The sequence below is a fragment of the Mobula hypostoma genome, chromosome 28 (genome assembly GCF_963921235.1).
Source record: "Mobula hypostoma chromosome 28, sMobHyp1.1, whole genome shotgun sequence".
NCBI classification, from domain to species: Eukaryota; Metazoa; Chordata; class Chondrichthyes; order Myliobatiformes; family Myliobatidae; genus Mobula; species Mobula hypostoma.
This window is the reverse complement of record NC_086124.1, coordinates 30,572,831-30,588,468: the sequence shown is the minus strand read 5'-3', so window position 1 is coordinate 30,588,468 and position 15,638 is coordinate 30,572,831.

Genomic DNA, 15,638 nt, shown 5'->3' with positions numbered 1-15,638 from the left:
TCCCTGCTCAGTTCAAAGTTATGGGTCATTCTCACTTCTTCCAATGGGCTGTGTTTCACACAGATGGGTTGTCAGAATACGCCACTGTCCTCTGAAGTCTGAAAGCATAATGAAATCATTAGTTGTGTGTTCAATAGAGCAGGATCAGAACCCGGAGACGGGTCAGCACAAGGCAGAGTTTGGGGCTCTGGACAGTGATTGGTTCTGAGATTTGTGTGATTGGACTGTCATTAAAATTAGTCGTCTTCGGTTTTTTGGTTTTTTGGTTTTTTTTTGTGGCTCATTGGTGGATGGGTGGCCTTTGTGTGTGAGAGGGAGGGAGGTTGGGGGTTTTGATGCTACTGTTGCTGTTTTTGCAAATCGGGGATTGTTCTAGTCACTGCTTTTTCCGTGGGGAGGGGTTGGGGATTTAGACCATAAGACAAAGGAGCAGAAGTCAGCCATTCGGCCCATCAAGTCTGCTCCACCATTTTATCATGAGCTGATCCATTCTCCCATTTAGTCCCACTCCCCCGCCTTCTCACCATAACCTTTGATTCCCTGGCTACTCAGATACCTATCAATCTCTGCCTTAAATACACCCAATGACTTGGCCTCCACTGCTGCCTGTGGCAACAAATTCCATAGATTCACCACCCTCTGACTAAAAAAATTTCTTCGCATTTCTGTTCTGAATGGGCGCCCTTCAATCCTTAAGTCATGCCCTCTCATACTAGGCTCCCCCATCAGAGGAAACAACTTTGCCACATCCACTCTGTCCATGCCTTTCAACATTCGAAATGTTTCTATGAGGTCTCCCTTCATTCTTCTAAACTCCAAGGAATACAGTCCAAGAGCAGACAAACGTTCCTCATATGTTAACCCTCTCATTCCCGAAATTGTTGCTATTGTCACTGGTTTCCCTGTGAGAGAGGGTTGGGTGTTGTTATTGTTGCTATTTTTTTCTGCAGGGAAGGGGTGTGGGGGATTTTCTGGTTTTGGACCGAGTTGATGTCTGGTCTTTCTCTATTTCATGGCTATCTGGAGAAGACAAATGTCAGAGTTGTATTGTACATGCATACTTTGACAATAAAATGAACCTTTAAACCATAAGAGTACAGGGAATCTGGGGGGCATGCATATGAATGACAGAGTAGCTACATTCGTAAGCTGATTGACAGAAAAAAATCCATTGGATTTGACTGTCGACGCGCACAATGCCTATTACTTATGGGAGCTTGCTGTGTTAAATTGGCTGGTGAGAAGTTTAAGGGGAACATCAGAAGAAACTTCTTTACTCAGAGTGGTGTGAATGTTGAACGAGCTACCAGGACAAGTGGTGCATGTGAGCTTGATTTCAATGTTTAAGAGAAGTTTGGATAGGTACATGGATAGTAGGGATATTGAGGGCTATTGTCCTGGCACAGATCGATGGGAGTAGGCAGTTTAAATGGTTTCGGCAAGGACTATCTGAGCTGAGGGGCCTGTTTCTGTACTGTACTTCTCTATGACTCAAACGATTGACTGAATGATACTATTTGACAGAGAGGCTTGTGAACACTCTCAATGGCACTGTCCTTACCCCAAAATTTCTGAGCTTCAGAATGTACTGTCGCAGTGGATCAAGCGTGCAGGTGCTGCGGGTCCAAAGTTGTGCCAAAAGGTGCGTATGTGTTCAGTGGGCAAAGGGCTCCAGAAATGGGTGCAATGGACATCCAAAGCACAGCTGAGATCTTGATATCTAAATCTAAGGATTTGGGACACGGGCAAAAAAAAAATAGTTCTGCCTTTATCGCAAATGAAGCATTTGTAATGTATCTTTCAGATAAGTAAGTAATGTGATTTCCTACCCATTGGGGTGGAACATTGAGACTTAGGTCCGATGTCCATACCTCTGTAGCTAATGGGAATAGGTGAGATTGAAGCATAAAATGGATCCGATTTCCAGTGAATTAAGACGCCAAAACAAAATCCTTGCGTCAATTTTGGTTCTTTAGCAAACCACTTTTGTTGAACGTCATCTGATTTTTGGGTCCTCTGCTAAATAAGAACACTGTTTATTTTATTCTGTCTGTGTGTGCGATGATAACGAACTCCTCTGTCTTGGGTAACAAGTGACCTGTAGCATTCGCTCTACCAATTTCAACCGTCTCCAACGAGAAAGTCAGAAACATCTACCACTGACCTTCAGTGCCATCGCCATTGCTGAGTTCACCACTGTCAACCACCTCAGGGTCACAGTGACCAGAAAGTCTTCGGAAGCAACCATGTAAATACCTTGTGCTCCTCGGACAACAGTGGGACGTGTTCAGAATTTTTTAGCTGTAGCAATGCACGGAGACACACTGAGTCACATCATAGATTGACAACAGGCAGTATTGTCCCATAATGATGTTCGTCCATCATCGACGTCGATGAGGACCTCGACACCATTATGATGGTGTTGAGACTAGCACGTGATTTGGATTTAAGTGAGGGAGAGTTGTGCAGCGTCAGCCTCACTCTCTCTTCCCAATTCCCATCTGGATCCAGCAGCAAGGCAGAGTCCAGACGGCTGGAGATGGGACTAGGCGCAGTGGATGACCAGGACGTCTTCTGTGTCTTGTCCTGCTCTACGCGTTCCACGACGCTTGCAGAGACCGCCTTCTTGACTGTTGGATCTTCCATTGGTTTTGTCTGCTCAATCCGCCGGAGTCTGTCTTCACATGCTGGGATAGACAACTCCCTATCTCACCGAGGGTTTGAGACCCGTCGGCTACCCTCACCTGGTTTAGCCGGCTTGTCGAAGCCATTGCCCGGGGTGTGGCCGCTGTCGCATGCAAACAGCTACGGGGAGCCACAGGTGAGAGCTGAGTGCCAGGTGGGGACCAAAGGTGGACTAACCATCTTGAAAAGGACACAACATGTTCCCCCACCAGAGGTGCTATCCCTCCCTGACACCCCAGATACCCCTCCCCCCAATAATGATACTGACAGGTAGACAGGTGGGCAATTTGAAGCTGGGTCCAGATGCCTGAACTGTGAACAGATAGAAGATGAGGATTTATTCTCTTAGCTTAGGTTGAGCTTCACTGTAGCAGTTTGACGACAGAGATCATGATAGACACTAAAGCTGTCTCGTCTGAAACGTTGTCCTTCACCCACTGATGTCTTTTGTAAACTTTTTGCAGGATAGTAAAGGCAAAAGAATTGTGTACGATAATCCCAAACACTACTACTCATCACTTCTGCTGTGAATGTCAACTCACCAGCAGTTGAGTACCATTAACACAAAATACTCTGCAGATGCCGGGGTCAAAGCAGCACTCACAACACGCTGGAGGAACTCAGCAGGTCGGACAGCATCCGTGGAAACGATCAGTCGACGTTTCGGGCCGGAACCCTTCGTCAGGACTGTAGGGGGAAGGGGCAGAGGCCCTATAAAGAAGGTGGGGGGAGGGTGGGAAGGAGAAGGCTGGTAGGTTCCAGGTGAAAAATTGAGTGTAAGAACCAGTTCCGCCAACCGGAGGAGGGTAGTGGTGGTGGGGAACTGGTGAGGTCTATTATCCAGGAAGTAGCGGAGGGCTTTGAGGCCTTCTTCATGGGGGATAGAGGTGTATAGGGATTGGACATCCACCCAGAAAGTAGCGGAGGGCTACTTTCAGCTGGAACCTACCAGCCTTCTCCTTCCCACCCTCCCTCCACCTTCTATATAGGGCCTCTGCCCCTTCCCCCTACAGTCCTGACGAAGGGTTCCGGCCCAAAACGTCGACTGGTCATTTCCACGGATGCTGCCCGACCTGCTGAGTTCCTCCAGCGTGTTGTGAGTGTTACTTGAGTACCATTGATCTTTGAATGTGGCATTGGAGATAATGGATAGTCTGGTACCACCCCACTCATAGGAATGATAACCTAGACATGTGTTCAGTGTAGGGGTGACATTTGAAAGCAGCAATTTGGAGATAGACCTTGTCAATTGTCTTCATGTTATTCATGTTATGTGAACAGATAATTTCCGTTGTAACACCAATATATCATTGGCACGCCACTGGGGCCGAGGAGACGTTGGATTGAGTAGATGCGCGGAGAGTTTAAAAGAAGTGAGCAGGGGCAGTCGGCACCTTTAGGGTGTCGCAATTTTCAAGGAGATATTGGATTGTGTAGAGACAGAGAGAGTTTAAAAGCAGCGAGTGGGGCAGTTGGCACTTTGCACGCCGCAGTCCCCAAGGAGACATTGGATTGTGCATAATTAAGCATTTGGCAAGGTCCAAAAAAAAAGAACTTGGGTGTAAGTGGAGCAGCAATTATGTGAGTGGGCTAGTATTGGAGCAGGGAGTTGAGGCTTCAGCGAGGAGGGGCGCAGCCCATACACAGTGACGATGCCAGATGAGATAGTGGAATGCTCCTCTTCCGAGATGTGTGAAGGCTGGGAGACCTCCAGTGTCCCTGAGGTATTCACCTGCAGCTTCTAACAGGCCAGGTTCAGGAGCTGGAGAATTCAGATCACATATTTGATGTCTCCTCGTCACCTGGCAACTCAGTTATAGCCGGTCAATATTTACTATCTCTATCAGGACTCCAACGCTCTCCTCTGTTGTCTCCCACGGCATTCCGGGATACATCTCATCAGACCCTGGGCATTTATCTACTTTATCCCAGCTAATACTTCCTTCTCTTAAATCATAGCATGCTGCAGAATTTCACTGCCCAAGCAGAAATCTCCAATCTCCTTGCTGAATGCAGATGAGACACGATCATTTCAAGCCCTGCCCACATCCTCTGGCCCAACATACAGGTTGTCACTTGGGTTTCACCCATCCTGTTTCTTATTAATAAAATTAAAACACCACCTATTAACATAATACTTCTAGAGGTTTTCATTAATCTTCAATGCCACTACTGTATATTGGGACACCACTTTACCCTTCTAATTATTTTAATACTTTCCCAACTCACCCACGTCCTCCACGTGAAGGAGGGAGGAGAAGATTGCGGCGCGACGCAGCGTGCACAGCTGTTCTGAATGATATCGTATCTGTGAAGTAGGTTGCCGTGCACAATCCTGATTTGATGGGGACAGACGTGAAGAAGCACGGAGGAACATCTGGAGAAACTTCTGAAATGCCCGCTTCGCTGCCGCTGCTACTGTGCGATCGAGAATCTTAGGAGGGGAAGGCCCCAAATCCTCGACCTTGCCTATTGCCTGTTGCCGGGGCCGGGGTCGAAGAGCTCGGCAGAGATGGTGCTTGTTACATCGGTGTCGGAGAGCTGGTCGGAGGTTCGGAGTTTTCGGACGGACTCGGAGTCGGACTGTGGTCAGACGCTTCCAGGATGCTGCATCGGCAAGTTTGCGGCGCTGGAGGTTCACCATCCGCGTGAGACGATGGGACTTTCAAGAGACTTTGAGACTTTACCAGCCCATGGTCTGTTCTTATCAAATTATGGTATTGCTTTGCACTGTTATAACTATATGTTATAATTATGTGATTTTTGTCAGTTTTTTAGTCTTGGTTTGTCATGTGTTTCTGTGATATCATTCTGGAAAAACATTGTATCATTTCTTAATGCATACATTACTAAATGACAATAAAAGAGGACTGCGTGTCCTCATAATCTAATATTATGCTCCCCATTCTTCAGTGCTTCCTACACTTTCCCTCGTCTTTCAGTCAATGTCTTTGACGTCCCTTGTCCTTCCCCCTTACAGGGAAATGGTGACCCTGAACTCTCGCTACTTCACCCTTAAACAGCTACTGCTTCCCAAATGTAGATTTACCTGCAGGCACCGTTTCCTCACCCATACTTGCCGGGTCCTGTTTAATGGGAGGTTAGGGGTCGTACAGTGAATGGTGGGGCCCCGGGAAGGTGTGAAACAGAGGGACCTCGGAACCTGAGTGTGGAGTTCGCAGCAAGTGACACTACGTGTAGAGAAGGGAAGAAGGCATTTGGCATGCTGGCCTTTATCAGTCTCAACACTGAACATAGTTGGGAAGATATGTTGCAGTTATATCTTATGGTCTTACGGAAACAAGACCTTTAGCCTAATATCCATGCTACTCTGTTGCCCAGCGGGCTAGTTCCAGTTGTCTGCGTTTGGTCCATAATCCTCTAAAGCTCTCCTCTCCGTGTGTTTGTCTGGCTGGTTTTAAAATGTTGCCAATACCATAAATCCAGCCAAAATCCTGGCACTCCTCTTCTGCAATCTTTCTAATTTATTATAACAGGGTGAGCAAAACTATACAGAAACACAAGAGATTCTGCTGATGCTGGAATTCCAGAACAACACACACCACAAAATGTTGTAGGAATTTAGCAGATGAGGCAACATCGATGGAGAGGAAGAATTCAGTTGACATTTCGGGCCGAGACTCTTCACCCGGACTGGAGCAGAACGGGAAAGGAGCCCCGTTCAGATGGTGGGGGGATAGGAAGGAGACGAGCTGGTAGGTGATAGGGGAAGCCGGGTGATGGGGAAGGTGGATGAGGGAGTGAGAAGCTGTAAGGTCATACATGGAAAAGGGCATGGCTCCCAGCTATGCCTGCCTTTTTGTTGGCTACATGGATCAGTCCTTGTTCCAGGCCTTCAGTGGTAACGCCTCTCAGCTCTTTCTGTGCAACCCTGATGTTTGCTGTGGTGCTGCTTCGTGCACCCGTGCTGAGCTCATCAATTTTGTCAACTTTGTGTCCAAATTCCACCCTGCCCTTACATTCACTTGGTCCATTTCTGACACTTCTCTCCCCTTTCTCAACCTCTCTGTTTCCACTTGGGAGACAGACTGCCTAGTGATATCTTTTATAAGCCTACAGCTGCCTTGACTAAACCTCTTCCCGCCCTGCCACTTGTAAAAAATGCCATTCCCATTTCCTGTTCCTCTGTCTCCACCCAACCTGTTCTCAGGAGGAGGCTTTCCAGAACATCGAAAATGTCCTCCTTCTTCAAAGAATGGAGTTTCCCATTCTCTACCATTGATGCTGCCCTCAGATGCATCTCCTCCATTCCCCAAACATCACCTTCATCCCATCTTCCTGCTGCTGTAACAGGGATAGAGTTCCCATTGTCCTTACCTACCATTCCACAAATAGCTGCATCCAGCACACTATTCTGCCCTCTTCAAAGGGATCCTACCACACAACACGTCTTCCCCTGCACCCCATTCTCCGCTTTCTGCAGGAATCTCACTCTCCATCATTTCCTTGTCTATTCGATCCTCCTCACTGATCTCTCACCTGGCGCTTATCCACGCATAAGCTGGGGCATGAAGGGGTATGAGGAGAAGGCAGGAAATTGGGGCTAGATCAGCCATGATGTAAAGGTGAAGTTGACTCAATGGTTCTCCTATATCTTATGGTCTAAATTTATTATATTATCAAAGTACATATATGTCACTATAAGTACAAGAGATCCCACAGATGCAGGAAATCCAGAGCAAAATGTTGGAGGAACTCAGCAGGTCAGTCGGCACCTTTAGTAATTAATGAACAACCGACGTTTCAGGCTGTGTCCCTTCATCAGAACTGGAACGGATGATGAAGATGATGGATGGAGGGGTAGGAGGACGCAGGTGAAGACAAGGTTGGGGGCGAGATGGAGGGATAAAGTAAGAAGCTGGGAGGTGATGGGTAGAAAAGGCAAAGGGCTGGAAGAGAAGGAATGTGATAGGAGAGGAGGGTGGATTATGGGAGAAAGGGAGGGAGGAGTGGGGCATTGAAGAAGAGGGAAGGGAGAGGGGAAACTGGAAGTTAGAGAAATCAGTGTTCATGCCAGCAGGTTGGAGGCAACCTAGATAGAACATGACAACCTCGGGTCATCAGTAAAATATTCTGAGGGCTCTAAGCTTTTTGGTGTGATTTTTTTATGTATTGATACAATTCGTGATTTTCAGTGTAATAGTTTGTCTTTGTCTAGTTTACATGTACGTTGCAATTGTCCTTGGATACTTCCAGTTACATAAGAACATAAATAGGAGCAGGAGTAGGCCATCCGGCCCATCGAGCCTGCCCCGCCATTCAATAAGATCATGGCTGATCTGTCCGTAAACTCAGCTTCATCTACCTGCTTTTCCCCATAACCCTTAATTTCCCTACTATGTAAAAACCTATCTAACTGTTTCTTAAATATATTTAGTGAAGAATGGATGTACTGTATTTAAGATTAATTCTCCCTGGGGCTTTGGAGATGTACAACTAAGTTTCTTTGGACTTTTGTCTCCTATCAGAATGTTTATTTGTAAGCTTGTCAAGAGTCTGGGGTGTTATTAGCTGAGCTTTCGCCACTTGTTTTGACCTTTAGGTCTCGGCGGCCCTGACCCTTGCCTAGTGAAGTGCTGGCCAAGTATCCAAGTCCTTATAAGTTCTACTGTTTTGTTTTGTATCTTTTGTTAATAAAATTGCAAGTTTTGTTTAACCCGGGTCTTCATGTGATCCTGCGCTTGGGTCTGAAGATGCAACATGACTGCGATCCAGCAGGATTCGATTTTCAGTCAGCTCTGGCCACTTGAGCCAAGAAAGTTGGATCATGTGTCTGAGCCCCTGCATTCTCGGATAGAGGGCAATTCTGAAATGCTCTGATTTCACCTTATCTATTCCCCTGGTATCCCCGTCCTCTTAGGGCATCCGTGGTTGTCACCAGATTTCCCTGTGATAGACTGATCTGATGGCAGTATCCAGGGCTGGGCTTCCAGCTGTCATAAGATGACTCCCAGAACCTTCCCAAGTTCCCAGGAGTCTGTCACCCATGTTTCCGAGTCGACTTCTGACATACCCAAGTGTGTGACCCATGATGATCTCAGGAAAGTACCCCCCTCCCAGTATTCCAATATAAAATGGCTGACCTGATAACGAAAGCAAAGTGTTTAACAATGAGATAATGAGCCATCAATAACAGCTGTAAGATCGAGCAATTAGAAATAATTCAGGAAAGACTTAACACTGATATTCCCAAGTTTGCGAGCTATGATGATCTCAGAAATCCCCTCCCTTCCCCTTCCCACCACCTGCCAAGTATTCCAACCTCCTGAAATTTTTAGTAAACAGATGACAAGCATACTACCGACCCATTGGGTCTATGATGTGCCGCAGAGATATTGCCAGGGACCTGTCCATCACAAGGAAGACTCTTTTCCCTATCAGGACTCGAAAGGCTGTCCATGGAGCAATATATTCATGAGGAATTCGCTTTGTGGGTTTTTTTCGGACCATCCACTTCTCCAGCGAGAGCAAGGTTAATTTTTGAAACCAAAGAAATGGGAGCCTGAGACTTAACATAGATTATAGGAACTTAAACAAAATAACAGTTAACAATCGTGACTCCTTGTCTCTAGTTAACACAGCATTTGAATTGTTGCAAGGGGCAACTATTTTCACAAAACTGGACCTGAGGAACGCTTAGAGTTTTAACTCGTATTCGTGAAGGAAGCAAGTGGAAGACATCGAACAGGTTATTATGAATACTTAGTGATCCCCTCTCCAGTTGATACTCAGACATTTGTTAATGACGTTCTGAGAGAAATGCTTAACAAGTTCGTGCTTGTGTACCTCGAAGATATTTTGGTTTTTTGACCTCCTGGGAGGAACATGTAAGGCAGGTTCTTCAGTGTCTGTTAAAGAATCACCTGTTCACGAAAGTAGAGAAGACTGAGTGAGCTCCACATCCCCAACGTTTCTTTTTGGGGATTTGTCATCTGCCAAGGAAATCTTCCTATAGACCCTGAAAAAATCCATGCAGTGTGAAACTTGCCTCCAACCACTTCTGTTAAACAACCTCAACGGTTTTTGTGGTTTGCAAATTTTTGCAGGAAGTTTACTCAAGACTTTAGCTCAATAGTAGCCCCTCTGACTAATCTGACTGAAAAGACACCAGGTGGTTTCCATTCTTTCCAAGAGTCGGAGAACTGTTTTCTTACTGCCCCAACTCTGCATCCACCTGATCCCGAGCTAACCTTCATTGTTAAGGTTGATGCCCCTGATATTAGAGTGGTGAACTTGGCACTGGAGGAGTGGTGGCATTGGCTAAGTACCCAATCATCATCTGGAACGACCGTAAGAAATTGACCCTCAAGGCCGCCTTCAACCTCTACCAGCAGAAATTATCATTCACCAGGTTTTCGGTATACATGATTTTCCCACTGATCTTGTTTTGGACAGAGGTCCCCAATTCCCCTCCATATTCTGCAAGCATATAACAAGGTGCTTGGGGCTACCCCTAGTCTTTCTACGGAGTTCCATCCTCAGACTAATGGACAGACTGAGAGGTTGAAGCAGGGCCTGGAGCGAATCCTTCACTGCCGAGTATCGGGTAATCCCTTCTTTCTCTTCGTCTTCTGAGGCCTTATGGCGGTTGGGAAACAGCATTAAAGTGCTTTACAGCCACCTTCTGAACTGGATTGTGGGTCTGGATATCTAAATCCTATATACTTGTATCTAATTTTTTTAAAAAAGACCTGTATTCTAAAGGAACTATACTACATATTTAAAACAATATCCTTGATCCTTTCTGCAAAATGCTGTTAATATTAAACTGCACTTTATTCTGTGATAAATTTAAAATCAACCACCTCCTCTCTTGATTATATCTTGGACTCATCACCAGTATATGCTCAACCGTTTCTTGCTGATTACAATATTGACACCTCCCATTATTGTGTTTCTTCATTTAAAAACAACGTACAATTTAACCCTGTGGCCCAAAGCTCAATCTCAATATTATCACCTCCTCCCTCCTCTTCTTTCCTGCATTCCTCAACCATCCCACTTCTTTCTGGATATTATAAAGATGTCCTCCTGTTTTCTCGTCATTCCATTGTTTTCTTCACTTTTACTGATTTCACTTGTAATAATGTTTTTCATTTCTTCTTTCCTGTAATTTATATGAATGTCCTATCCACTGGTCTAATTTTCTCCTTCGCTAATTCACTTCCTCATTCCCTCGAACACCAGCAGGTGCTGGAATCCACATAAAACACAGGTGGAATCCCAACATTTCAAGTCTAAGTGAGGTTTGTATTATCTCACACATCCTCCAAGAGGCCCACAACCTTGTTGTGGTTTGGAGACTTGCGTGCCTGAATGAGCCAGAGAGCTAAGTTGGCTGGAGTCAGGGCTTTATGCTTTGACTCTTGGTAGGGTCACCCACGCCAGACAGGTTGAAGGGTAAGAGTGGTCCACTGGCCCTGTGGGTTCAGGGGTTGAGCTCGCTGACTGCCAAAACCAAAATTGTTATGGAAACAAGAAATGAAGAATCCTTCTACATCTGAGTGCGACAGTGTTCCTGAGTCTCCACCTGGGACTTGCATGACTGACAGTAGTGAACACTGAGAGGAAGCTACTGACACGATGAAGGAAGCCCTGAACACTGCCCCCTAGTGGAGGACCTTCATTTGCTCCCCTAAACTCCCGCAGTGTGACAAGCAGTAAGCAATATCTCACACATAACGACCGGTCTTGCCCCTGAATGTAAATCTTTTAGTGATTTTTGTGCTTCAATCAGACAATATTACAACTCTCATCAGTCTCCCTTCCTCCACACACTGCAAAGTGAATAGTACAGCTGTCATTTCATCTGTATACACTGAAATATTATCCTTTATTCTCAACTGCTTTTTAATGTTGAATCAGACATTATGAATCTCACCCCTAAGATACTAGTACCATTTCTGAAGCATCTGTTTGTAAATATCCGTAATAATTATTGTTCACATAAGATTCAGTTATATCTTAATTTAAATTCACTTCTCGACAAGGGGTGATTGATAAGTTCGTGGCCTAGGGTAGAAAGAGTCAATTTTAGAAAACCTAGCACATTTATTTTTCAACATAGTCCCCTCCTACATGTACACACTTCATCCAGCGGTCGTGGAGCATACGGATCCCATCTTTGTAGAAGTGGTCTGCAGCAGGGGTGATTGATAAGATCGTGGCATGTGGCCTACAATAGAAGGAGATGAGTTATACAGTTCTCGTTCCATACACGTCCAGTTCAACTCTTTGAGTGAAAATGCAGAAAGTTTGAAGTTAATAACTCATCTCCTTCTACCTTAGGCCACAAACTTATCAATCATCCCTGCTGTAGACCACTTCCGGAGGTCCATAGAACCATAGAACCATAGAAACTACAGAAACTACAGCACAGAAACAGGCCCTTTGGCCCTTCTTGGCTGTGCCGAACCTTTTTCTGCCTAGTCCCACTGACCTGCACACGGACCATATCCCTCCATACACCTCCCATCCATGTATCTGTCCAATGTATTCTTAAATGTTAAAAAAGAACCCGCATTTACCACCTCGTCTGGCAGCTCATTCCATACTCCCACCACTCTCTGTGTGAAGAAGCCCCCCCTAATGTTCCCTTTAAACTTTTCCCCCTTCACCCTTAACCCATGTCCTCTGGTTTTTTTCTCCCCTTGCCTCAGTGGAAAAAGCCTGCTTGCATTCACTCTATCTATACCCATCATAATTTTATATACCTCTATCAAATCTCCCCTCACTCTTCTACGCTCCAGGGAATAAAGTCCCAACCTATTCAACCTTTCTCTGTAACTGAGTTTCTCAAGTCCCGGCAACATCCTTGTAAACCTTCTCTGCACTCTTTCAACCTTATTTATATCCTTCCTGTAATTTGGTGACCAAAACTGAACACAATACTCCAGATTCGGCCTCACCGATGCCTTATACAACCTCATCATAACATTCCAGCTTTTATACTCAATACTACAATTAATAAAGGCCAATGTACTAAAAGCTCTCTTTATGACCCTATCTACCTGTGAAGACACTTTTAGGGAATTTTGTATCTGTATTCCCAGATCCCCCTGTTCCACTGCACTCCTCAGTGCCTTACCATTAACCCTGTATGTTCTACCTTGGTTTGTCCTTCCAACGTGCAATACCTCACACTTGTCAGTATTAAACTCCATCTGACATTTTTCAGCCCATTTTTCTAGCTGGTCCAAGACCCTCTGCAGTCTCTGAAAACCTTCCTCGCTGTCTACTACACCTCCAATCATTGTATCATCAGCAAACTTGCTGATCCAATTTACCACATTATCATCCAGATCATTGATATAGATGACAAATAACAATAGACCCAGCACTGATCCCTGTGGCACACCACTAGTCACAGGCCTCCACTCAGAGAAGCAATTTTCTACCACCACTCTCTGGCTTCTTCCATCTAGACAATGTCCAATCCAATTCACCACCTCTCCATGTATACCTAGCGACTGAATTTTCCTAACTAACTTCCCATGCGGGACCTTGTCAAAGGCCTTACTGAAGTCCATGTAGACAATATCCACTGCCTTCCCTTCATCCACTTTCCTGGTAACCTCCTCGAAAAACTCCAACAGATTGGTCAAACATGACCTACCACGCACAAAGCCATGTTGACTCTCCCTAATAAGCCCCTGTCTATCCAAATGCTTGTAGATTCTGTCTCTTAGCACTCCCTCCAATAACTTACCTACTACTGACGTTAAACTCACCAGCCTATAATTTCCCAGATTACTTTTCGATCCTTTTTTAAACAACGGAACAACATGAGCCACTCTCCAATCCTCCAGCACTTCACCCATAGACAGTGACATTTTAAATATTTCTGCCAGGGCCCCCGCAATTTCAACACTAGTCTCCTTCAAAGTCCAAGGGAACACTCTATCAGGTCCCGGGGATTTATCCACTTTAATTTTCCTCAAGACAGCAAGCACCTCCTCCTTTTCAATCTGTACAGTTGCCATGGTCTCACTACTTGATTCCCTCAATTCCATAGATTTCATGCCAGCTTCCTTAGTAAATACAGATGCAAAAAACCTATTTAAGATCTCCCCCATTTCCTTTGGTTCCGCACAAAGCCGACCACTCTGATCTTCAAGAGAACCAATTTTATCCCTTACAATCTTTTTGCTCTTAATATACTTGTAAAAGCTCTTTGGATTATCCTTCACTTTGACTGCCAAGGCAACCTCATGTCTTCTTTTTGCCCTCCTGATTTCTTTCTTAAGTATTTTCTTGCACTTCTTATACTCCTCAAGCACCTGATTTACCCCGTTTCCTATACATTTCATACAACTCCCTCTTCTTCTTTATCAGAGTTGCAATATCCCTTGAGAACCAAGGTTCCTTATTCCTATTCAATTTGCCTTTAATCCTGACAGGAACATACAAACTCTGCACTCTCAAAATTTCCCCTTTGAAGGCTTCCCACCTACCAATCACATCTTTGCCAGAGAACAACCTGTCCCAATCCACGCTTTTTAGATCCTTTCTCATTTCTTCAAATTTGGCCTTCTTCCAGTTCAGAACCTCAACCCTAGGACCAGATCTATCCTTGTCCATGATCAAATTGAAACTAATGGCGTCCAAGATGCCGACTTCTACAAGGACGGGAACCGTATGCTCCACGACTGCTGGACTAAGTGTGTACATGTAGGAGGGGACTACGTTGAAAAATAAATGTGCTAGGTTTTCTAAAATTGACTCCTTCTACCTTAGGCCACAAACTTATCAATCACCCCTCATATTTATTGTCTCCTTTCAAATAATTTAAGAGCATAATACAATAAGATATAGGAACAGAATTAGGGCTTTGACCCATTAAGTCTGCTCCCAAGGGGGCCAATATTCTTGCGGGCAGGTTTACTAGAGCTGTTGGGAGTGGCTTAGACTAATCTGGCAGGGAGTTGGAACCAGTATGACAGAGATGAGGATGAGCCAGCAGGTTTACAAGTAGATGCTGGGTATAACATGGATGTAAGGAAAGACAAGCCAATGATTGGGCACATAGGCAGAGCAAAGAGTTAAATTGTGCCACAGAGGCAAAATTTAAAAGGGTGAAGAATGTAGGCCTGAAGGTGCTGTACTTAAATGCATGTAGCATTCGGAATAAGGTGTATGAACTCATGGTGTCATTAGAGATTGATCAGAATGATGTAGTGGGCATCACTGAGTCGTAGCTGAAAGAAGGCCATAGTTGAGAGCTTAACATCAAAAGATATACCTTGTATCGAAAGAACAGGCAAGAAGGCATAAGCAGTGGTGTGACTATTTTGGTAAGAGATGGAATTACATCTTTAGAAAGGGGTAACATAAGGTCAGAGAATGTTGAATCTTTGTGGGTGGAGTTAAGAAACTGCAAAGGTGAAAAAAAAAAGTATGGGAATCATATATAGACCTCCAAATAGTAGCCAAGATGTGGGGTTGAGATTGCAAAGGGAGCTGGAAAAGGAATGTCATAAGGGTCATATCACAATTGTAATGGCGAACTTCAGTACGTAATGGGATTGGGAAAATCGGGTTGGTTTCAGATCGCAAGAGAAGGAATTTGTTGAGTGCCTATGAGATGGCTTTTTAAAGCAACTCATGCTTGAGCCTACTCAGGGAAAAGCTATCTTATATTGGGTGTTGTGTAATAACCCAGGACTTATTAGGGAGCTTAATGTAGAGGAACCCTCAGGAGGCAGTGACCATAATATGATTGAATTCAGTACTGCAATTTGAGAGTGAGAAGCATAAATCACATGTATCAGTATCGCAATGGAATACAGGGAATTATAGATGCATGAGAGGGGGAGGCACAGGTGGATTGGTGGTGGATGCTGGCAGGGATGATAGCAGAGGTGGATGAAGTTTCTGGGAATACCTCACAAAGGCGCAGGATAGATATGTCCCACAGAACAAGTTGTTCTCAG